The sequence below is a fragment of the Haliotis asinina genome, chromosome 1, assembly GCF_037392515.1.
Source record: "Haliotis asinina isolate JCU_RB_2024 chromosome 1, JCU_Hal_asi_v2, whole genome shotgun sequence".
Taxonomy (NCBI): Eukaryota; Metazoa; Mollusca; class Gastropoda; order Lepetellida; family Haliotidae; genus Haliotis; species Haliotis asinina.
This window is the reverse complement of record NC_090280.1, coordinates 49,612,371-49,638,534: the sequence shown is the minus strand read 5'-3', so window position 1 is coordinate 49,638,534 and position 26,164 is coordinate 49,612,371. Positions and strand designations below refer to the sequence as shown.

At 39.7% G+C, this 26,164-nt stretch overlaps 1 pseudogene; it reads left to right on the top strand.

Annotated features, from left to right (window-relative positions):
• Positions 1 to 14,965: 14,965 nt before the first annotated feature.
• LOC137258316 (uncharacterized) lies at positions 14,966 to 18,969 on the top strand (annotated as a pseudogene).
• Positions 18,970 to 26,164: the final 7,195 nt, after the last annotated feature.

The window sequence follows — 26,164 nt, the reverse complement described above, 5'->3', positions numbered from 1 at the left end:
ATCGAATCGTTTAAAACTTTGGATAAACTGTTGATTTTAACGCTAAATAAAGTAACAGACAAAATACTCCATTGTGGAACACCCTGATCCTGATTATAATGATCCGACAGGGTAGAACCCACCCGGACTTGAAATTGCCTGTCATTTAAAAAGTTGGATATAAATTGAGGCAATCGGCCTCGCAATCCAAAGTCATGTAAATCTTTTAAAATGCCGTATTTCCATGTAGTGTCATATGCTTTTTCTAAATCAAAAAAGATAGACACTGCATGTTGTTTATTAATTATAGCGTTTTTGACAAAAGACTCCAAACGCACCAAATGATCAATGGTACTTCTGTTTTTTACGAAAGCCACACTGAATATCTGCTATGAGGTTATTGGTTTCTAAGTACCAAACTAGTCTATTGTTTATCACGCGTTCCATGGTTTTGCAAACGCAGCTTGTGAGAGAAATTGGGCGATAATTTGAAGGATCGGTATGATCACGTCCAGGTTTAGGTATTGGGACTACTATAGCATCTCGCCATGATGACGGAAATTTCCCTGACGTCCAAATATCATCAAAGATATTTAGCAGAGTTTCTAAACAAGATTCTGGTAAGTGCTTCCGAAGTTGATAATGTATGTTGTCGGCTCCTGTAGCAGTATCGTGGGCCTGGTCAAGAGCAGTATGGAGTTCATGAATTGAAAATACCTCGTTGTAATCTTCCCCGTTATCTGAAGTGAAATTAATAGATTTCTTTTCTTGCTGTTGTTGATACCTTTGGAACTCAGGTACATAATTTGTGGAAGAAGAATGCTGTGCCAGTGTTTCACCAAGTTTATTAGCAATATCAGATGTATTAGTTAATAACTGGTCTCCATCTTTGAGATGGTGAATGCTAGATCTAGAGCCCTTACCTTTGATTTTCTGGATCATATTCCATACTTTAGAAATCGGCGTGCGTGAATTTATTTTAGATACATAGTTTTGCCAGGACTGACGTTTATTTTGTTTAAAAGTACGCCGTGCTTTAGCGTTTAAGATTTTACATTTGTTCAAGTTATGGACCATAGGATGACGACGGAAATAATGTTCAGCTTTTTTCCGTGCCTTGCGAGCCTGTTTGCATTCAACATTAAACCATGGTTTTCGTATGTGCGGAATTACTGAGGACTTTGGGATACACTGATCAGCTATGTCGTTCAGTTTATCAGAATTAACATTTAATAGCATCAGGAACATCAATGAAAAGTTCAGGTTTAAGTTTGTCAGTGCAGAGAGTTTCATATAGACTCCAGTTGGTCTTTTTAAAATTCCATATAGATGATGGAGGGACATCAGATGGGTTCAGGGGTTTTAAGATTGTTGGGAAATGGTTACTTCCACAAAGGTCGTCGTGGACTGACCATTCACACTCACTCAATAGACCAGAATGAGTAAGTGACAAATCAAGAGCTGAATAGGTTCCTGTGCCAGGGTGTAAATATGTATTTGAACAATCATTATATGTGCAGAAATCATTTTTTGTAATAAACTCCTCCAGTATTTTCCCTTTAGTACTAGTAGTTGTACCACCCCAGAGTAGGTTGTGGCCATTAAAATCACCCATAATACAGGGTTTCGGGAGTTGATTGTAAAGGGTTTGAATATCAGCCTGCTGAAGAGCTGAAGATGGTGGAATATATAGCGAGCAGAGAGTAAAAGTAACTTGCAAAGTAAGTCGTACTGCAACTGCTTGAAGATTAGTTTTAAGGATAACAGGGCTTTGAAGTACATTATGTCTCACAAGGATGGATGATCCTCCCGTGGCCATATCACCCGGAGGAGAAAAAGAATGATATGCATTGAAGTGACGCAAGCTGAAATTATCTGTCTGCTTTAAATATGTTTCTTGAAGACAGAATGCTGATGGACTTATGTCCTCGACCAATAGATATGATGTGCATTGAAGTGACGCAAGCTGAAATTATCTGTCTGTTTTAAATATGTTTCTTGAAGACAGAATGCTGATGGACTTACGTCCTCGACCAATAGCAGTAAGTCGTTAAAGTTGGTCTTCAGTCCTCGGCAATTCCACTGTATAATATTGTTTTGAGAACCTATCTTTTGGGAGGTGTGACTGGGGATCTACCCCGTACCTTTTTAGAGGGCGATACGCTTTGCGCCCGCGGCTGGATGGTTTCAGGAAAATCCACTCTTTCAAGAGATCCAAACCTATTAAATAGTTGGATCGAATTATCTGACCCCTTTGAAATCCTATCACTCTGTCCTTTCGAAGATTCAGTTCTTGTTTTGCTTTGTTTCACATTTCTTTGAGATATTTGTGGTTTTTGTGCTTGAGACTTCTTCTGAGTGAGAGATGATGATTGACCTTGAGAAAGAGTCTGTATGTCAGAGCGTGAATCAGATGTTTGAGTTGACTGTTCATTTGAATATATTTGAGGCGCTTCAGAGTTCAACCATGTCAAGTCTGTCTGGCAGTCAACAGATAATGTTGTGACTTTGGTTGTTATTTCAGGGGTTGTCTGGAGGACAGACGCACAAGTTTCCGTGCCTTCCTCAGACTAAACAAGTTTCTTTGCTTCAGAAAAAATGATGTTTCTGGAAAATTCAATTCTATTTATTTTCATGTGGTGTTTCCAGACAGGACAGTCTTTAGAGTATGATGGGTGACACCCTGAACAGTTGGTACATTTTTTAGCATCATTGTCACAGTCTTCCGTTGTATGAGTTTGTTCACCGCAATGAGCACATGTGACAGGTCTTGTGCATGTATTGACGCCATGGCCAAATCTTTGACATTTGAAACACCTTAATGGGTTTGGAATAAAGGTGTCAACTTTGATATTGCTGTAACCTGCTTTGATTGATGTCAGAGCAGTCGGCGTTGAAAATGAAAAAAGGTACGTGTTGGTTGGATGTGTTTGTGAGTTCTTTCGTGTTGAGAACCGTTTAACAAACATAACGTCTTGATCTCTCATCTCAAACACTATGTCCGCTTCCGTCATATCAGCAAACAACTGATCCCTGTCTCGTACAATTCCTTTACTGGTATTGAGCGTTCTATGTGCTGTAACTAAAACAGGAACGCCGACAAATGAAACTGTTGACATAAGGTTGGTAGATTGCTGTTTCCTTTTGCATTCTATCAGCAAAGAACCTGATCGTAGTCTTCGGACGTTTTTAACTTCACCAGCTATGCCTTGAATACCCTTACATATGGCAAAAGGGTTAAGTTTGAGAGGTGTTTTGTCAACTGTCTCAAGCACTAAAAATCGTGGCCAATGTTCTACAGATTTTAATGGTCTTTGCTCATCTTCATTATCCAGTGGACGTTTTGGTTTTTTTGGAAGGGGTTTGGTATTTCATGTTTGTTGGTTTGATGGTTCATCATCCGAGCTCCCCAACCCCTACGGAGTATCACAAGGACAATGCTAAATACAAGTGGGTCTCAAACTTACAGCACCAAGGATACCCGGATGATATACTCCAGCAGAAACATTAAAAGATTAACAATTCTACCAGATTGGCCCATGAGCCACCGCCTTCTGGGCATAAGACTCTAGGCAAAGTTCAAAACATCATATTGAAAAATCGTTGATATTTGACATAAACAAATGTGCCAAGTCGAAAAGTAAACTTTTTCAAATTACATTTGTGTATTGACATACAAGTCCATACACAGGGCTCCATACACCAGACTACCGTCCTCCACCGACACGGGACGCAACCCACGGCAAACAGGGTGCCCAATTCGGTCGCTCCTTGCGACCAGCAATGGGGTGCTTTGGACCTAGTTGACCCGGGTCCACACGGGGATTTGAACGGCTCTTGGCGTTACCCAGCACCCACCACGAGGAGGTGGCCGTTCACGGGTGCCTATAATGATCAGACAGGGGAGAACCCACGCGGACTTGAAATTGCCTGTTATTTAAAAATTTAGCAATGAATTCAGGCAAACGACCTCACAAACCGAAATCATGTTAATCTCTCAGTATGCCATATTTCCAGGTTGTGTCATATGCTTTTTCAAGATCAAAAAAGATAGACACAGCATGTTGTTTATTAATCAGTGTGTTTTTCAGAAATGATTCTAAACGCACTAAATGATCGACATTACTTCTGTTTTTCCGGAAACCAAATTGTATACCTGTGATAAGATTATTAGTTTCCAAGTACCAAACAAGTCGATTATTTATCATACGTTACATGGTCTTGCAAACACAGCTAGTTAATGAAATCGGACGATAATTAGATGGATCCTTATGATCCCGTCCAGGTTTAGGTATTGGTACTACTATGGCATCACGCCATGAAGAAGGAAATTTCCAAATATCATCAAATATTGATAAGAGCGTCTCTAAACAGGATTCTGGTAAGTGCTTCAGGAGTTGATAATGTATCTTATCAGCTCCTGTAGCAGTGTCATGAGCTTGATCAAGAGCAGTATGGAGTTCATGAATAGAAAATGTTTCATTATAATCTTCCCCATTATCAGAATTAAAATTAATAGTTTTCTTTTCTTGTTGTTTTTGATATTGCTGAAATTTAGTCACTTCCACAAAAGTCATCGTGGACTGACCATTCAAATTCATTTAGTAGTTCTGAATTTGTGAGTGACAAGTCAAGAGCAGAATAGATCCCTGTACCAGGGTGTAAACACGTGTTGGAACCATCATTATGAATACATAAATCATTGTCAGAACAAAAGTCCTCCAACAATTTACCTTTAGTGTTTGTAGTTACACTACCCCAGAGTGAGTTGTGCGCATTTAGATCTCCCATTATAATATAGGGCTTCAGGAGTTGGTCATATAGAGCTTGAAGATCAGTTTTGGCAAACGTCGAAGACCTCGAAATGTATAGAGAGCATAGCGTAAACGCTACATGTAAAGTAATTCTCACTGCAACAGCCTGCATATTATAACACTAGAAAAAAAAGTTCACCTTTACAAGCTTGTAAATCTATTGTAAAGATGATGTTTACAAGACATTTACAATCTTGGAAAGATGATGTTTACAAGACATTTACAATTTGTAAAGATCCACAAGGGGAGATAACTGGTGGGTGATGGTAAAACAGTCCGCAAGGCCTGAGGTTTACACCTAATAAATCCCAAAGGCTGATTACAGTTTGACCCCTGGACATAATTTATGACGTAATTGGGGCGTGAAATGAGAGTGGAACAGACCACTGTTCAGTGTAGAGTGGTCACTCTGTTAGGGGTAGGATACTGATGCTCTTACCACAGTGTTCGGTGGAGTGAAGATGCATGGATGTTTCTTTCACTATGCGCAGGCTGTTTAGAAAAGAATTCCGACTCAGTATTCCGCTTATTTTGTGTTTGGGAACAGTAAATAACAATAACCATAAACAATATCACTTTGTCACCTCTGATAATATGCTAAATGATAGAGATTGTGTTGTGATAACATAACACATGACAATATATGTTGCTATGAATCATGTGGTCGATCCAACCTTTACCAGTAGAACCAGTGATGCAGATGGGATAGGTCACCTTTTGAAATAATTCACAATCATATTTGATTTTTGTTGTTTCTGTTGATTCTTCCTTTCTGTGGTCAGCCCACCAACAATCCACCATAATCCCATAAAATCATTGAGGCATGAAGTCCTATAAGCCGAATGAACTGTACCTAACTGAATAATTTTAGGCTTCGTGGGACTACACCTATTGTACATAGGATAGTTGCAGTTAACACATACTGCTATATTTAACATAACTAAACAATAACCTTCAGGAATGGAACCCCATGACAGAAATGTGCCCTGGACAAATAGCAGGTTGGGGGTTGGCATGGGAGGTTATAGTAACTTGTTGGAAAAGCCGATCCCAACGTTTTCGAGATGATAAATTTCATGTTGGACTGGAGACGCAAATTACTAAAGTGAACATGGTGCAACATAGTGCTGGCCAGACACTGCTTCCAAAGAAACAGAAACATCAAGACCTCCAGAGAGAACTGCCCACCCTGGAACATTGGGCATTATTGATATGTTGTATTATTTGTGGTTATCTCATGGAACGAAACTTTCTTAAAGGTCACATACAAAGGAAAACCCAACATTGCAGATTCTGATACCTTTCGGTATGCAGTTACCGAAACAAATCATCAAAAATGCCAATTCAACCTATAAAGAAAAAAACGCGATGAAAAAACCCGCGAAATCGGAGTTCAAGCGATTTACTAAATTTCCTCCAGCGCTGGGGGAAAAAATGGTTTCAACACCTGTGCTGCGCTGCGTCCATAACGCATGCGCAGTGAATAGGTTCGCAGAGCTTGAAACAGTATGCATGCCCGGAGTATGAGGTCGTGTGCAGTAGTCTAATGTTGGTTGTGTACACAAACAAGTAAATATTCTACTCGTTACATTAAAAAAAATATGTTGATTGTAAGAAGCAGCCTCCGTCAAAGAGAAAGCTTAATGTCTGGTTTATTGACACCTATATGTATGGCTGCCTGTCTGCTAAAATCATTGACCACATGCAATTTAAACTTGACACCTATCAGGTTATACGCCATAAACAAAATAAATTGATTGATGACTCATGCACCCGATGTAATGAAGCAGGTGTGATACTTGTACATATGACATGTTTTGATGTCTATGGGCTGCAAAGAAACTACATCCGTTTTGTCTCGGATGACTGGATCTCACGGAAACTGGTGCAAATTCTTGTCAGTTTCAAGTACTGCTTTGTATTTGGACGAATGACAGTTTCCAGTAGTTCACCATCTGAGATGATTTTTGATTGGATCGAACGCAAATTCAGAGATGGGTTTACAAGACCCAACATCTCTACATAACAACATAGTGTATATGATTTTGTTTGACAACGGTATATCAATCCATACTGGAACGACGCATCAAATACAATACAAACAGTTGTTATCCATAATGAATCTTCCTTTCTTGTGACTCGCCATACTTCTAAAATGCCCATCAAACACATCATCTTTCTGAACACACTATGGGTCCCACCTTATGAGCCCTCGGCGTATCAGCAAATGAGGCAGACAATAGGTAGCCGTCGTCACACTTGAGTGCACATCCACCAGCTTTGACTGGGTTTGGTCTCCCGCGGGCTTCGTTACGAGGGACGCGAGTCCAAGTACAACATATTGCACTTCTGAAACGCGATTGTACGCTTCTAATTTTATTTATTTGTTTTCTTACAAACAGCAGAACTGATATAATGGAATATATGTTACTAGTACTTATAGTAGTGGAATATTTGACATGTTGATATTTCATATCGTTTTTTTTTTTTTTTTTATCTCGTGAACAATAGTGGTAACGCCAAATACTAGTAAGCTCTTACCCACTTTGTGCTTGTATAAAAACACAGAATGGCCTTCGTTCGACTTCGTGCATTGTCATTTTATTCACATAGCATAGGAACCATATTTGAGATGTGGCGAGTCACACTGCTTCCATTTCCCTCGTTATAGTTCATACTCTGCTGCATCTTTTTTGGATAAAAAAAACATTTTGACATTGTTTCTGCTGAGTTGTAGGCTGGTTTGACATCTTGCAGTGTCATCATCGCGATAATGCGCCGAGGAGTGGGTTGTTTAGGTGGTGAAAGTTGTAATGTGTTGAATTTGGTTTATAACGTGTGAACAAGGAATTTAGCTTATCATAACATTGAAATAAAGTTTATGTTCCCTTGATGGTGCTCCATGGTCAATACTGCACTATTGATGAAAATGGTATTCTATAATGTGGGATTTCACTTTTATAATATTCCCGTCTTTCATGCGAATTAAATTATCTCAAAACAAATGGATAGTGTCATGCTTACACTAGATGTTTATTTAACTTCAGAAAGGAATCATCAGATTGCAACAAGAAAGAGAAAGAGTAAATTCCATGCGAAAACATCCCATTTACAAATTTACAAACAATATGTTGCACATTATTATCAAATATACATAAAAACAATCCAAAACAGTGGGGTAGCATTTTAGTTTCGCTTTCGCTCATCATGTGGAAGATCCGGTTCCATTTAACTTAGACGTTATGGACGAAGCCAATTTCTGGAGTATTGTTTTGTGGCATTGCAAAATGCGTCCTACAGCATTCCGTATTCGGTGTTCACCCATGAAAGATCGTCCTTCATTATGGGAAATTCAGATCTGGATGGTGGTTAACGGATACGTTTGGCCTTTGGGATAGCTCCTTGACCTTGTACTTTCCTGAACGTTGCATCTGCAAGCCTTTTTGCCGTCATCAGTTCCCGAGATTCTGTCTTCGGCCTTACAATAAAATATTTGACGCCATCTTCATCAACATTACTTTCCTCTGATGTGCCTTCTTTAACGCTTTTTCGTACTTTGCTCTCTTATGGCTGGGGAGATCTGTCTGTCGTATCCCTTGGACTCGATTTCGACTCTTCTGAAGAAAACCGCAAATATACGATAATACTTGCATTTAGTGAATGGTAAACCAATGTGAAAGTAGAATTAATGGTTATTCTCATAACCTAATAGCAAGTATTAATGATAGTTGTATATTTAGAACACAGGTGTTGTATGGACCACATGTTCACTCCTTTAAAACATCACACGGATTAATACGATGGGGTGATAATTACTGTATCTCTCAGTCTTCAAGAAAGCCTCAACACATAACAAGGCCTAATCCCTTGTTCATTGATGAGCAAGTCAGTAAAGGTTCATTAATTAACAAGGCCTAATCCCTTGTTAATTGATATCATTTCAGTTAAGATTCATTAATTAACATGCCTTCTTCCTTGTTAATTGATGGTAAGCCAAGTTACGTAGTGCATCCTCTTAAAACAGTTTAATCTAATTCTTGATTCCTGAAAACTAGTTAAGTTGGTTTTTATGTTCACTTACTGTAGTTTTTCTGGAATATTTTCTCATGGCGTCATTGTGTTGGTCGCTTTTCTTTCTTGAGGCATTTTCCTTTTTCGTCTGCAAGCACCTTGTAATAGCCACGGCAACAAACAAATTACAATACCCTGACAGAAACTGTATGTTTCACTAAAGCTGACATATATATTATACAGTGATTACAGAATTATAACAGGAAGTCGTCACCAAACACATGCACCCTATTCAAATGGTTAAACAAAATCACCCATGAAAAATCACGTTCTTGCATAATTTGACTGTACGAGAAAACCATCTTTGGAGCTCAAGAAATGAGTAATCTTATTTACATGACAGTGGGCTGTGCTCATCTATTGCTGTGCAATGATGCCTATAAATAAATGCATTACCAACTGATTAAGACCTATACAGCAGAACTGCAATACCTTGAAACTCAGCACGAGGAATAGCAGGCAGTGCTGTCTTAGCAAAATCCCATGCATAATCTATAATGTCTTTATTCTGTCCTGTTTCCAACCTGACAAAATACAATTCTAACTTTATTGTCAGCACAATGAAGATAAATTCATGTAAAGGTTATTGTGGAAACACTTGAAGTTTTACTTATTGAACGGTTTCATGCATTGAAACGCTTGCAGTTACGTGTTTTGTTGGCTCATATTAACTATATTCTTACGTCTGTTGTGGATTTAGGGTCATTCCTCTGACAGACTCTGCATTCCTTAGAGCCTGCCTCACTGTTGCCTGTAAAAATAGATTCATGCGAAAAATACGATTAGCATTTTGAAAAACCTAACAAATGAATAGCAGGTATTACAAATAAAGTCTTAAATAAAGCCGAATTATTGAAACACATCCTTCAACAAAAATATATGTACGCCTTCCGGAAGAAAGCATTAAAATATAACAAGAAGCAAATGCTGGGTTCTAGGTCAGAGGTGAGGCTGATCTGTGGGCTGCCCTTATATAAGATGAGTATGTTAGAATGGGCAACTACCGTTGCCAACAGCAGCAGCAGCAAAGGGCAACAATGTTGCCAGCAGCAGCAATGGGCAACAATGTTGCCAGCAGCAATTATAGCAAATTGCATTCCTGCTGAAAAGCAGACAATAATAATACCAAGCCAAAAGATTCCTATCCGCTGAGAAGCAGAAGGGATAAACAGATTCCGGCTGAAGAGCCGTCCTGCCATAATTTTGAATATTGCCTAAGCAGTAATGATTGCAGCCCACAAGATCCAGGCCACCCCTAACATTTATTGAGATATGCATATGATGTTTTACAGACAATACAGGCCCTTTGCCAATAATGTACAATCTGGAGACAAAAGAAGAAAGAGATGTCTGATAAGGGAAGGGTGGGAGGGAAGCGAAAATATATAACTTATTGCTGTTGACGAAGCAGATAGACTCACCGTGTGAAACACAAATCAGTGGATGAAGAAACGATGACGCAATCAGACGCAGACACCTGACGTCATTAGGTGACGTAAGCAAAGATAAAAGAGCGGGAAGAGTGAACTGAAAGAAAGTGTGAATGGTTTCAATAAACGCATTGATTGTTAAGCACTAAATGAGATTATTGAAACGTATCCTTCAACAAAAATATATGTACGCCTTCCGGAAGAAAGCATTAAAATATAACAAGAAGCAAATGCTGGGTTCAAGGTCAGAGGTGAGGCTGATCTGTGGGCTGCCCTTATATAAGATGAGTATGTTAGAATGGGCAACTACCGTTGCCAACAGCAGCAGCAGCAAAGGGCAACAATGTTGCCAGCAGCAATTATAGCAAATTGCATTCCTGCTGAAAAGCAGACAATAATAATACCAAGCCAAAAGATTCCTATCCGCTGAGAAGCAGAAGGGATAAACAGATTCCGGCTGAAGAGCCGTCCTGCCATAACTTTGAATATTGCCTAAGCAGTAATGATTGCAGCCCACAAGATCCAGGCCACCCCTAACATTTATTGAGATATGCATATGATGTTTTACAGACAATACAGGCCCTTTGCCAATAATGTACAATCTGGAGACTGAAGAAGAAAGAGATGTCTGATAAGGGAAGGGTGGGAGGGAAGCGAAAATATATAACTTATTGCTGTAGACGAAGCAGATAGACTCACCGTGTGAAACACAAATCAGTGGATGAAGAAACGATGACGCAATCAGGCGTAGACACCTGACGTCATTAGGTGACGTAAGCAAACATAAAAGAGCGGGAAGAGTGAATTGAAAGAAAGTGTGAATGGTTTCAATAAACGCATTGAGTGTTAAGCACTAAATGAGATTACAGCTAGTAAAACATCGTATAAGAATGCCTTGTCTGAAAACGTTACAAACATTTACAAAGAAATGCGCAATCAATTTAGTTTCTAAAATATATTTGATTTGATTTTGAAATGCCTAGCAATTTTGAAAATGATGTGGTTTGTGAGTAATTGGGTTAATATTTATGAAAGTCAATGTTCCATCCATGTAATGACGTGTGATATGGGAACCCAAAATACGAACATGCATGAATTCTGGGATTAGTCTGTATTGCTCCGTCATTGTTGGTTGTGATGAAACCTATCTCTTGAGAAACATAACACACAACGTTTTATGTCTGTAAGAATACGTCCCGAATCAGTCTGATACCTATTTATACATTATGGATTAATGACATGGCAGAATTACCTTTGCATGGTTTGTTGCTTTCCGTTTCTCTCCACTCTTTGGCTCTTGACTTTCCCTCTGCAATCTTTCCAGTTGTTTCTGCATATCTGCAATCTGCAAATGAAATTACTGAAAGTAATGTGCGTTGTTGCAGTTACCTTTTACTCACTGAGTGCCATGTTCACACTTTCTTAAAGGTCACATGCAACGTAAAACACAACTTTGCAGATTCTGATACCTTTCGGTATGCATGTACCGGAACAAATCATCAAAAATGCCAATTCAACCTAATATAAATTTGAAGAAAAACAAGCCCGCGAAATCGGAGTTCAAACGATTTCCTAAATTTCCCCCCGCACTGGAGGAAAAAGTGGTTTCAACACCTGTGCTGCGCTGCACCATAATGCATGCGCAGTGAATAGGTTCGCAGAGCTTGAAACAGTATGCATGCCCGGAGTATGAAGGTCGTGAGCAGTAGTCTAATCTTGGATATGTACACAAAAAAGTAAATAATCTACTCGTTACATAAAGAAACTTGTTGATTGTGGTAAGCAGCCTCTGTCAAAGAGAAAGCTCATTGTCTGTTTTTTTGACACCAGTATGTCTGCCTGCTTGTCTGCTAAAGACAATAATTATTTATGCAACACACAGCTTCAGTCATTGACCACATGCAATTTGAACTTACCACCTATGAGGCTATACGCCATAAACAAAATAAATTGATTTATGACTCGTGCACCCGAGTTCTGTCTCTCCCATATTGTGTAATTAGGCAGGTGTGATACTTGTGGATTACAAACTACATCTATTTTTCTCGGATGACTGGATGTGACAGAAACAGAAACAGAAACAAATTACATAAGACTCAATAATTTAGTGCTGCACCATACCTGTCGATCTCTCATTGCCACATCTCGTTTCAGGGCACCTATTGCTTGCCACATTCTGTCCTCCATCTGCTTCGTCCTCCGCTCCATTATCTGCAGGATATCCTCTCCGGGTAGCTTCTCTGAAACTGTAGCATTTCCAGTTATTTGCAGAAATTTCGTTCAAATGTCAGATATTGACAGGCAACTCCCATTACCAAATATAGAGATAGATGTTAATTGCTAGATTTGTATAATCAAGCATATACAATCTTACACTTACAGTATCTCTTGTCAAGGTTGAAGTGTTCATTCTCTTCAGTTTCGCTGTCTGCAGTTAGAAACAGTAGTATGTGTCACACATAAACATACTATACATAACCATGAACGATGTCACCTCATTTATGTTGTAATTACTTTAGCCAGATTCACAAGCAAGCCAGATTGCAACTCAAGACAAAGTACCTGATAGCATGAATGTATCCGCTGCAGTTGCACAGGCCGTTGCAGTAGGAGTGGATGTGAGCGGTTTAGCTGGTCTATAGTGACTGGTCTTCCTTGTTCTCGCCCGTGGACGTGATATCCCTCTGGATTTTTGGATATAATTCACTTGCACGTTTAGACAATTATCATAATGAAATATGTACAAGATACATGTCATACCTTGACATGCCTATTTCGTCGGTTGAGGTAAAAAATGTGAACACAGTTACTATTGTCTGGGTAGCGACTTATTTCACGACTATAGGATTACCTTTAGTTGAGATGGAATAAGGTTTGCCTTTACTGACAGATACATCCTCATGGATCTCCTAATGCCTGTGACATTTAAATATTACATTGCAGAAGTATCATTAGACCATGCTGATAATATGCAGTTGTGACACTTTAATTACCTGGCTGCTCTGGACAGAGTCAGTACGGCTAGTTTGCTCTTCTCTCGTTTGGAAGTCACTCCCTGGAGAACAAATATCGGACACAGGCATTATTAGGTGACTCGGAGCATACAGGCATTTAATTATAGCAACAAGGAGAAGACAAAAATACATTTTGTACAAAATCTTACATTAAATTGACATAAGTATCATCTGTGATGTAATACATTAGTGCTCTGATAAAAAGGCAGAGGTGTATCACTTTTATGATGTCAAAGAACACAAACATCACAAAATTTGAATGTTACCTTGCTTCGTGAAATTACATGCAACATGTAATCCTTCAGCGCAACCACAAAAAATAGCCGGTGTTACCTGGGGAATATATTCCACACCATAGCCTGATTAAATCCCAGGAAGGATATTTATGACATGTAATGAACCTTTGATCAGCCAGTTAGTCGGGCTGTTGTTCTCATATCGTGATTCAATATACTAAATGCAGGGATACTCTACAGCTCTGTGTATTGAGCTCCCTGCCAAATGGTATGGTAGTCTTGAGTGTAAGATTTCTGAACAACCGTGCTGCTGAAGGATTGCCTTACTGATTTTATAAATGATATACTTGTGTCATCTGTAATATACTCACCTGAGCTGAATGTGCCCCCTGAAGACATATCGCTGACAGACATTGTGAACGGCTTTGAAGATACAAAATCTCAAATTCACGATAGCAAAAATGTTCGTATGTTGGTGTGGAATGATCAGCTGCATTTGCCCATCGGGTGTTCATATATGTATTTAGATCTCAAAAGCTCATCCAATTACGTTAAGTTGCTCTTCCTCTCTGTAACTTCTCCAACTTTCTGCTGATTTCATTTGCCTTGTTCTTTATGCTTACATTCACCAGCATACCCCGTGAGTCTACATCATTAATTCTAGTTAACGCATGTCACAACCTAAACGAACATCCCTATTGTATGCTTTGGTAGAAAAAATACAATGGACAGTGCACGTGTACACAACAGTTTGTGAAACATGTAAATAAAGGTATCTCACTTTGATACGAATTTTACCCATTGAGCATGTTGTTGATATAGACTATTGTTCATCAAGACTAAGTGTTATGAAAACACTAACTCAAATCAGCCAAATAATCCCACTAGTGGTATAATCTTTGGACTAAGTTTTTTTATTTTAAGAGTAAGAGGATTATAAGGCATCAAAACTAACATCAAAACTAACATCAAACCAAATCAGCCAAACCAGTGGCCGGTGGCCAGTGGAACGGGTTTATTTTTAGAGTAAGAGGATTATAAGGCATGATCAACAGGGTTCGCTTGTTTAATTAATCCCACACGGCCATCACCAGCAGAGCGTATGGTGTTTTTATTGTACCTATTTATTGTGTTAGTTGTTTATTCATGAAAAAGAAATGGAATTGTGAACAACTTTAAATAAAGTTGATATCAACACCGCTACTATACAACATACAATACAATTTAAATGCAGCATGTGTTGTCACATGGACCACACAGACGCACATACATACATACATACATACATACATACATACATACATACATACATACATACATACATACATACATGCATGCATGCATGCATGCATGCATGCATGCATGCATGCATGCATGCATGCACGCACACACATACATACATACATATTTGGATTACAAACATGGGTACAGTTTGAAGACAATCTTATATGGAAATAGTCAATTATCTGATCTTGATAATCTTTCCATCTTAGAATCTGTCTATCTCTTCATCACTGCTTCTTCGAGATTTGATACTAAATGTGATTGAAAAATCAAACTCCTGGTTTGTCATATGATAATCTTGTGTTAGAACTTTGGTTTATCTACCGCTTTGTAAAGTCCATTGGAAAAGCATTAACATAAGCTTTTAGCTTGTTTGCCAGCCCATTCGTCTTCACGATTAAATATGTTCAAACCATGTATGTACTTTTACATCTAACTCTCCCCACCCCCTTTTTTTAAAGAGTCCACATAAAGTGGTAACAAACCAGCTGTAGCAAAATAGAACATTTATGAGAAGGTTATTGTTAATTATTTTGGGTGTCTCGATGGTAAAATTGTGGATGCTCACCGAAGGCACCATGACAAGAGACACAAAAACATCTTCAAGCAGGAAAAAAGACCCAGACAGAGTATGGAGAAGTTCTTTCTCATCTTGTTTGACTTTAAAGTTAATTGTGTATGAAATGAACCGTCATTGTGATGTATGATTGTGATTAGTACTTTATGAATTTCATATAATTTACGCAGTAATCAAATGCAAAGCATTGTGTACAGTTATGTATGTTATGTTTTATGCACATAGAACATAAATATACAAATGATACACCGTCACCCCCGCCCCACCTAGCCTCATAAGTCCCATAACCATCTTATTCCTTAAATAAACAACTTGCCGGACTGGGAAAGAGGAACACCCTAACCCACTCTGACTTTGTCAGTGACCAGCTTTGACAGTAGCTGGTTAAGGAAGAGGACACCCTTTCATCTCAACAGCGAATTGTTTTTATTGCGCCTTTCAAAATTGATCTTGTGATTGCATTGGGTAATTGCTTAAAGTCACCATAATAACTTAGTATTGACATAGATCAGGTGATGCATAGGTATATAAAACTTTAAAGCTACTACAGATGGATCGTGCATTGATTCGTTGCCAATAGCTGGCCACAGCCACAGTTAATTATCGGACTTTCGACGTCATCGGTATCTTCTGAACAACTAGGGCTGCTGTATTCAGTGAGTAGTTACTTCCCTCATTCCCTTAGTTATCATCTGATAGTTAACTAGGTACATGTAACATTCAAGTTCCAATTTAACAAGGAAAACTACATTGTAAGTTTTCTGAATACTGCTGAAGCACAGACATATGTATTTGTACGTACATTACATCATGTTATTTGACAGTGTTAGTGCTATATTATATTTCTTCTTCTTTCATTTGTGTAGGTGAGATGGTTAAGAGAAAACAGTGCGTTACTTGTAGGGAAACGTTTTCTGCCGGGAATTACAGAAGACACACCCTGCTGTGTACAACCCGTCTCAAGGAGACTGAAAATGAACTTTCCGTGGAAGATGTGTCAGCTGATAATGCACAGGAAGCAGACGAAGAGATGGATGAAGAAGAAGTGTACCTTGACGAAGAAGAGATTGAAGAGCTCCTTTGCAGTTTTCAACCCCGACAAACACAAAGGCAACACGTAGAAGAGCAAACTAACCATACCCCCTTCTTGAAACTTGTGATATTTTGGTCGTGCTTATTTCTCTGTCTTTGGCAGTTTGTATTTTATATATCGACGAGTGCTATAACCGTGCTTCTTCGGTTCATACACGGACTTCTTGAAGTGGCTTCCAAGCATTATGAGGCACTTTCTATACTCTTGCCTCTGTTCCCAACCAGCGCTTATCTATTGCATAAACATTTGACATTTGACAAAAATGATTTTGTACATTATGTGGTCTGTCCATCCAGTAACAGTGTTTATTCATATACAGACTGTTGTGTGCGTTGAAGGCCAGGGCAATAGCAGACATTGTAATTACGTTCAACAACCTAATCATCCTATCCGACATCATCGACGTTCTTGTGGTGCAAGGTTGTTGCAGACTGTAGACTTGTTCCGTACAAATCTTAATATTACAAGCCATTAAGAGAGTCGATTCGTGACCTGACATCAAGATCTGGCTTTGTCACTAACTGCGAAGAGTGGCGGTCACACAGTAGATCATCTGACACACTGTCTGATGTTTATGATGGTCAGATTTGGAAAAAGTTTAGCGAATTCCTATCTTTCAATTATCTCAACAATTATGGCCTGATGCTGAATCTCGACAGGTTTCAACCCTTCAGACATGTCAAATATTCAGTTGGTGTTGTGTATATGGTTTTGTTAAACCTGCCCCGTGAAGAACGGTTCAAACGAGAAAATATAATTTGGATCAGTATTATTCCTCACATGAAGAAAGAGCCACCCACAAATACATTTGTTCAGCCGCTAGTTGATGAGCTCATAGAAGCTTGGAATACTGGATTTACTTTCCAAGACAGGACCTTCCGATTGGCCTTAATGTGTGTGGGCTGTGATATACCTGCATGTAGAAAACTTTGTGGATGTCTCGGTCATACTGCTACGAGAGGATGTTCTCGATGTTGGAAAACCTTTCCTGGAGAATTTGGAAAACGACATGATAGTGGCTTTGATAGGACAAAGTGGAAGCCCAAGACGGATGAGAGCCATATATCAAATGTTCGACAAATAAGTTCAAGTACAACAAAATCAGAACGAGAGAAACTGGAACGTTTGCATGGCGCACGATACTCAGTGCTATCTGAGCTACTATACATTGACATTATCCGTATGTCAGTGATTGATCCTATGCACAACCATTTCATGGGAACAGCTAAACATATGCTTCAGTTATGGAAAGATACTGGTGTGTTGATGGACAAGGACTTTGCTCTCATTCAGACCAAAATTGATGTGGGGTAATTTCCTAGTGACATTGGACGAATACCTCGGAAAATTGCATCTGGCTTTGCCGGTTTCACAGCAGATCAATTCAAGAACTGGACCCTCCTCTTTTCTATATATGCATTGAAATGGATTATACCTGATGAACATTTGGACTGTTGGCGTTACTTCGTACTGGCGTGCCTATATCTATGTTGTCGTGTTATTACAAAGAGTGATGTCAAGATTGCAGACGCACTTATGTTGAGGTTCTGTACTTCGTTTGAGCGTCTATATGGAAAAGAAAAGGTCACTCCAAAAATGCATTTACATGGCCACTTGATAGAGTGTATATTAGACTTTGGACCAGTGTATTCCTTTTGGCTGTTCAGCTTTGAACGCTGCAATGGGATGATGGGTAACATTTCTATAAACAATAAGAATATAGAACTTCAGCTTATGCGACGATTTGTAGGTCACTCACATCTTCTTGGCTTGACTTTGTGAGATGATTTCCAGCTTCCCGAAACACTCAAACCAGTTTTTACCGAACTTGTTTCTGGTGCGAAGGTGGGGACACTCAGCACAACCAGCAATGCCCTTACCAATCTTTGGAGAATGTCCTCGCGTCTTGTGGATTCTGAACAATGTTGGTCAGACATCACAGCTTATTCATATAATAAATACAAACTATGCGGCGTCACTGTAGAAGAAAACATTTTTCTCACACAAATGTATTCAAAGTTGTACAACTGTTCTCAAATATGCTTCTTACCATCCTATAAAGAGTTGAAAAATGTCTATCTTGGGAACACATTGTTTGGATCAGCTAAAGCATCAACCTCATCGTCTAATATTATAGCTTACTGGACAAACAAGGATGGCGATATTGACTGGAGTGCTTCTCCAAGGCCTGGCAAAGTAGTCCGCTACATACAGCACAGCGTGCAACTCGTAGGGAAGTTTAAACCACACCTGCTTGCTGAAGTAAGATCGCACCGAGAACTCCCAGAAGACTTGAAATACACTGTGGAAAACCAGTTGAAGCTTGGCATCCAACAATATTTGTTGACAAAGGTCCCTCGTCCTTCATGCCGATTCAACGAATCAAAAATAAATTCATCAAGATATTTGGAAAGTGCCGGAAGAAAGATGTGATGTTTGTGTTGCCAAGGGACAGATACGTGATGGTTTAAATAAAATACAGTCTGTGATAACTGTGACTCAGAAGAAATCCTACGATGCCCAGGAGACAGAAATCCTGATATGTCCCCGATTCAGAAATGCCGTGGTACCTGTGACTCAGAAATCAAATTAGTTAAAAACCTTACTCACACTGTATATTGTACATAGGAATATGTTTTACTTTCGACATGACATGTATTTTCTTGTATAATATTTAACACATCTTATTAATGAACTGCTGCTGTTGCAAAAAATAAATCCGCTCAAATGTTCCAGCGTTGCATCCATCAATTACTCGTGCTCAAGACCTTACAACCTAGGCGTCATGCTTAATGCTGTGTGAATCTATTCACAGCGTATCTCTTAGCCTTAACATTGTCCAACACATAACAAGGCCTAATCCCTTGTTCATTGATGAGCCATGTCAGTCAAGATTAATTAATTAACAAGATCTAATACCTCGTTAATTGCTGTCATCTCAGTTAAGATTCTTTAATTAACATGCCTTCTTCCTTGTTAATTGATGATGAGACAAGTCACTTAGTACATCCTCTTGAAACTGCGTAATCTACTTCTAGATTCCCGGACGCTAGCTAAATAGGTTTTTATGCAGATATCTTGTTATACACACGGCAGCAAACAAAATACTATACACTGACAAAAAGGGTATGTTTCAATAAAACTGCCATATCATTGTACATCCACCTGAAGTTGTACTTCCAAATGCAAAGCATAGTATACAGTTATGTATGTTATGTTTCATGTATGAAAAATACTTTTTCAATTTATGTAAGCCGAACATAAAACAAACAAATGACAGACAGGCACACACACACACCCCTCCCAACTCCCAACCAGCCCCTTTCCCTAAACCCTACCCAGTCATGCGTCATGGCCCTCTTACTAAACTTGCTGAACTGGCAACAGGTGTATTTAAACATTCTGCAACATACTTCTTGTAGATGGTTATATTAATCTTGTCACTCAATGATTTATTAATTCATGTCAGTATTGACAATCCAACCAATTATCTATTGACACGTGTTTGAGATTTCGTGAATACGCCAATTGCATAACACCGTTAATGAGCACCAACTCATTATGGTCTTGTGACAGGTGTTATTTGGAGAATGACGTTCCCACGCAGTAGAGTGGTAAAATCACCGGAATGAACCTAGGATGATGATCTTGAACAAAGGCAAGATGTCTGTTGTTAAAACACAAGTATTTGGTGCATAGGTCAATGCTGGCTGCAGACAATAATGACGTGTGTGAGAGTTGTTTAAAATACCTTTCTTAGTCTTCTTTCTGTAATAACAAACCTTTGCTTCACGCCCATTACACCATGGCGCGGGATCAGTTTTAAGACATGTAATACAACCTGTTTAGTCAGTCAGTGGGTCTGGTACATTCTTGTTCAGTTCATACCGTTGGTGACTTTTAATTACTTAAACAAGGAGAGGGGTAAAATAAAACATATTTGTGCTTTTGTTGATACACTAAACATGCACATGCATTTTAAAATGATTGACATACTAGCAGTAAAAAGAACAAGAATGATCCAAATGAGTGAAGCTCTATACAGGATTGGTTCCCAGCTGGTCGCACAGGACACCGAAAAGAAAACACACTAAACATGATCAACTTTCATCTCTTCATGCACCAAACGCAGTTGCATTGATATGAAGCACATATAAACAATACAAAATATGGCTTATTCCTTCAGTTTTCATGAATAAATATGTCACATGCAAGATCCATTATGCATATCAACAGTAAGAACTCTTAAAAGAACAAAAGAAATAATGAAACAGTAAGTCTACAGAGTCATGGTGATTCTTAGGAAATGGCAAAATTGAAAGAAGTAGTGGTAAACTCCTTCCTGAATTTACAAAAATTTACAAGCCTTGTAAACATCACCTTCACAACCATTGTAAATGTTTGTAAATATGACATTTACATGTTGTAAATTTTTGTAAATCACCATTTGTTTTTCTTGTGTTAGTATTAAGTGAAACAGGGCTTTGAATAACGTTTTGTCTGACTAGAACGGATGACCCGCCAGTGGTTCTATCACCCGGAGGTGAAAAACAATGATATGCATTAAACTGACGAAGTCTTTGAATGTCATTTAGAAGTGAAAATACAATATTGTACAGTGGAACTGCAGAGGATTGAGGACTAATTTACACGAATTACAGATATTAGTCCAGGATTTTACACCTTCAGTGTTATGTCTCCAAGAGACATATTTAAAACAAACAGATACATTTGACCTTCGTCAGTTTATAAGAATGAAGATTTTATGGATATCAACTTCTTTATGAGAGAACACAACGTTTCGGAGTTAATGCTTACGCCTTCATCAGGTGATTGAGAAAGGGATACAGAGGTGTATTTATATGTACAGGTAAAACAATAACAAAGTAACAAGTGGAATGAGTTAACGAAAGCTAGTATAAACAAGCACTGATAGGAAGCCGATAGTTAAGATAACAATGATGGAAGCCAATGGTAATGCATTACAGTTGATTGGGTATGTTTACATAACACAGATACGGGGTAAAGACGATGTACATGATTGGGGATAAGGATGGAAGCCAATGGTGATACATTACGCATGATAGGATGATGTACATAACACACGATAGGGGGTGAGCATGTTTACATGAGGGTTGATGATGTACAAACACAAGTAGGTAAGGATGTACTCGGGTAGATTGGCTATACATGAATTACATAGATAGAATGTACACAGGTAGAAGAGATTAATTTATCAATAAGTCCCAGGCACTTGGTAGGTACACTCCTTGGTCGCGGTTGATGGCTGGTTTCTGTCTCCGGATCTCGATGGCCTCTTGCAGTTTCCTTTGGCGCCAGTTGTTGTTGTTGGTAGATAGTATCCTAGTGTCATCCCATCGAATTGAGTGTTCAGGGTTCTTGAGAATGTGTTCAGAGATGGCCGATTTCTGGTCGAGTTTCCTGACTGAGGTCTGATGTTCCTTCATTCTGGTGTTGATTGGTCTCAGCGTTTCTCCAATGTATAGGTCGCCACAGTTGCAAGGGATCTGGTAGATGCATCCTCTCGGGCTAGGGTGTTCACAGCTGGGTCCTTTACCGTTGACTTTTAGGTAGGTCTTGATGGTCTTGCCACTGGAGAAGGTGACATCGATGCTGGCTTTGGTCTTGATGAGGCGTGATATTTGATAACTGATGGGGCCAAGGTAGGGTATGGTTACTCTGATGGGTGATGGAGAAGGTTTGGGGCGGGGTTCTCGGTCCTCAAGGGTCTTGTTGATGGTGGCTGTGACGAGCTGGGGAGGGTAACCGTTGAGTGTGGTGAATGTCTTTCTGAGGTGGTCCAGTTCATTGTTTAGGGCATCGGGGTGGCAGAGGGCTTTGGCACGTCTGGTAAGGGTGGCGATGATAGCTTGCTTGATCTGAGGGTGGTGGCAGGAGTTGTCGTGGATGTACTGGTCGGTGTGCGTCGGCTTGCGGTAAACTGAGGTTCTAAGTCCATCGTCTGTGGTGTGGAGGGATACATCGAGGAAGGGCAGGTGTTGGTTGGTCTCAGTCTCCATGGTGAACTTGATTCTTGGATGTTGGTCGTTGAGGTGGTTGAGGAGCTCATTGGGGTCGTTGTCATAGGCGATGGTGGTGAAGGTGTCGTCGACTTTGCGGTACCAACAGAGGGGCTGGAACGGAGCTGTGGAGAGGGCTGCTTCCTCGAAGGAGGTCATGAAGATTTCTGTAATGAGAGGAGAAAGAGGTGAGCCCATGGGGATTTCGTGGATCTGCTTGTATATCTTACCATTGAATGTGAAGTAGGAGGTGTCAAAGCAGCTGTGGGCGAGGTTGGTGATGCTGTCTATGGTGAGCTGGGTGTCTTCTATCCGGTTGGCGGCACCCGTGGCGAGCCACCTCCTCGTGGTGGGTGCTGGGTAACGCTAAGAGCTCGCCGACACCCCCGTTGTGGACCCGGGGGGATATTTGGTCCACCAACCCGTTTGCCGTGGGTTGCGGCCCTGTGTCGGTGGAGGAGGGGATCCTGGTGGTTGAGGGCAATAGGGGCCTGCAACCGTGTCCCTATTGCCTAATACACCACTTCGGCCCTGACTTCACCTAGACGGGTGGTTGAATGGGCCCGGTTCAACCAATCGGCTGGTCACGCCAAGCCCTGAGCATTACATTATGTAATGTTAAAAAATTGGAAATTGTATCTTTTTAAGTCTTGGCGAATTTTTGGACCTCCTTCATTTCAACTATACACTTTCATGTTTTTGCCTAGAGTCGTATGTCCAGAAGGCGGTGGCTCATGGGCCAATCTGGTGGAATGATTACACTTTTAATTTTTCTGCTGGAGTATATCATCCGGGTATCCTTGGTGCTGCAAACTGGAGATCCGATTGTTTTTAGCATTGTCCTTGTGATACTCCGTGGTGGGTGGGGAGCTCGGATGGTGAAACAATTATAAGCTCACTATGGCTTACCAAACTCCCTCCAAAAAGACCAAGCGACAACTTGACAACGACAATGAAGAGAATGAATCCACTGTAACAGAAAGTTGGCCACGTTTCCTTGTTCTTGACACTGTTGACAAGACTCCACTCAAGTTGAATCCTTTCATTATTTCTAAGGGAATATATGGCGTTGCGGGTGACATTAAGAACATCAAACGCTTGCGTTCAGGCTCCCTACTGATTGAATGTCATCGAAAACAGCAGGCCTCCAACCTATTGACACTGCAAACTTTGGCTAGCATTCCTGTTTCAGTCACTGCCCATAGAACCTTGAACACTTCTAAAGGCATCATAAGAGACAGAGACCATTTGTTAGCTGACATGTCGGAGCTGGACATTGCGTCTGAAATGAAAGATCAAGGTGTGACATATGTCCGACGATTTACTACCCGGAAAAACAATGAATTGATGAACACAAACACTTACCTCTTCTCATTCTCATCTCCAACTCTCCCCAAGTCTGTTAAAGTGGGATACTGTAATATCGCAGTTGCAGTCTATATCCCAAATCCGTTGAGGTGTTTTCGATGCCAAAAATATGGTCATGGAGTTAACACCTGTACACAGCCAGTGACATGCGCTCATTGTAGCGAGACATCTCATGTAACGGAAGACTGCACTAGCACTTTCAAAAAATGCACGAATTGTTCAGGCAATCATTCATCGTTTTCCAAAGAATGTAAAATATGGCAAAAGCAAATGGAAATAAACAAAGTAAAATTCACTCAAAACGTTAGCTTTGCTGATGCTAAAAAGATTGTGGAATCAACAATACCTCATGCAACTTATGCATCAGTGGTCAGAGTACCTTCTGAAACCATGCCTAAAGTTTCAACTTCATCGATTGTGTGTCAAACAGACCTGACTTGGGTTAAAACTGATAACCCGAAACTTTCCATGCCTGAACAATCTACTCAGACTTCAGAAACAAATGTGAACGCCCGTATGCTTTCTACAGTTCAGTCTGAAGAACAACGATTGTCACAATCTACAGAACAGACTCCTTCTGAAACAAATTCAAAGTCTAAAAGTACTGTCAAACCGAGAACAGATAATGGGAAAAAGACTGGTAGACCACCCAAGGGTTCAGATAATCGCATAAAATTATTCAATAAATATGGTTCACTCGAGGACATGGATGTGTCAGAAAACATCCACCACAGGGCACAGAGCTTGTCGCCCTCCAAGAAAGTGAGGGGTAGATCCCCAATCAATCCACCAAAAACATAATGTCTTCCAAACATATAGTACAATGGAACTGTAGAGGACTGAAGACTAATTATAATGAGTTACATCTATTAGTCCAAGATCTGGCACCATCATCGTTCTGTCTGCAGGAAACTCATCTGAAACAGACAGATACTTTCCATTTACGTCAGTACGATGCCTATCATTATTTCTCACCTTCGGGTGAAAGGGCCACTGGTGGGTCCTCAATCCTTGTTAAGCAGAATGTTATCCACAGCCATATACCACTTACAACTAATCTCCAAGCAGTTGCAGTGAGACTCACACTTCATGTTGTCCTTACATTATGCTCACTCTATATTCCGCCTTCTTCAACACTTCACCTGACTGATCTGTAAGCTCTCTATGATCAACTTCCGAAACCTTGCATTATAATGGGTGATCTTAATGGTCACAATCCACTCTGGGGTGGTACAAATAGTAACACTAAAGGTAAAATACTGGAAGATTTCATCTCAAATAATGACCTGTGCATTTTTAATGATGATTCAAGCACTTATCTACATCCTGCAACAGGCACCTACTCTTCCCTAGATTTGTCTCTAGCAGACTCTAATCTACTTAATGAATTTGATTGGTCCGTTCACAACGATCTCTGTGGAAGTGATCATTTTCCAACGATATTATCTGCATCTTCTCCGACTGATTCTTCATCTTATACAAGATGGAATTTTTCCAAGGCGGATTGGTCCTTATTTCAAACTCAATGCACATCTCAACTAAGACCCGAATGTTTCAGTGATATTGCTGATCCTATTCAGGTATTTTCTGACGTTTTAAACGTAATTGCTGATGAGTGCATACCAAGATCCTCTACAACTCCACATGTACGAAAGCCATGGTTTACGACAGACTGTAAAAGTGCTAGAAAAGCAAGGAAAAAGGCAGAGAAATATTTCCGCCATCACCCAACTGTCCATAATTTAAACAGATTTAAAATACTGAATGCAAAGGCGCGTCGTACCTTTAAACAAAGTAAGCGACAATCTTGGAGGAACTATATCTCCAAAATTAATTCGCGCATGCCAATGTCCAAAGTATGGAACATGGTTCAAAGAATTAAAGGCAAAGGTTCAAAATCTGCCGTTCACCATCTCAAAGATGGTGATAATCTAATTACTGACAAATGTCAAATTGCAAATAAAATTGGCGAAACTCTTGCCAAAAATTCTTCATCAGAAAATTACGTCCCTGAGTTTCAGAGATACCAGAAACAACAGGAGAAGAAAAAACTTAAATTTGAATCAGATAACGGTGAAGACTACAATGAAGTGTTTTCATTACATGAGCTACATACTGCTCTTGAGCAAGCTCATGACACAGCACCGGGTGACAAAATATGGACATCTGGAAACTTTCCTCCTTCATGGCGTAATGCCATTGTGGTCCCAATACCCAAACCTGGTAAGGATCCTACTGATCCTTCCAATTACAGACC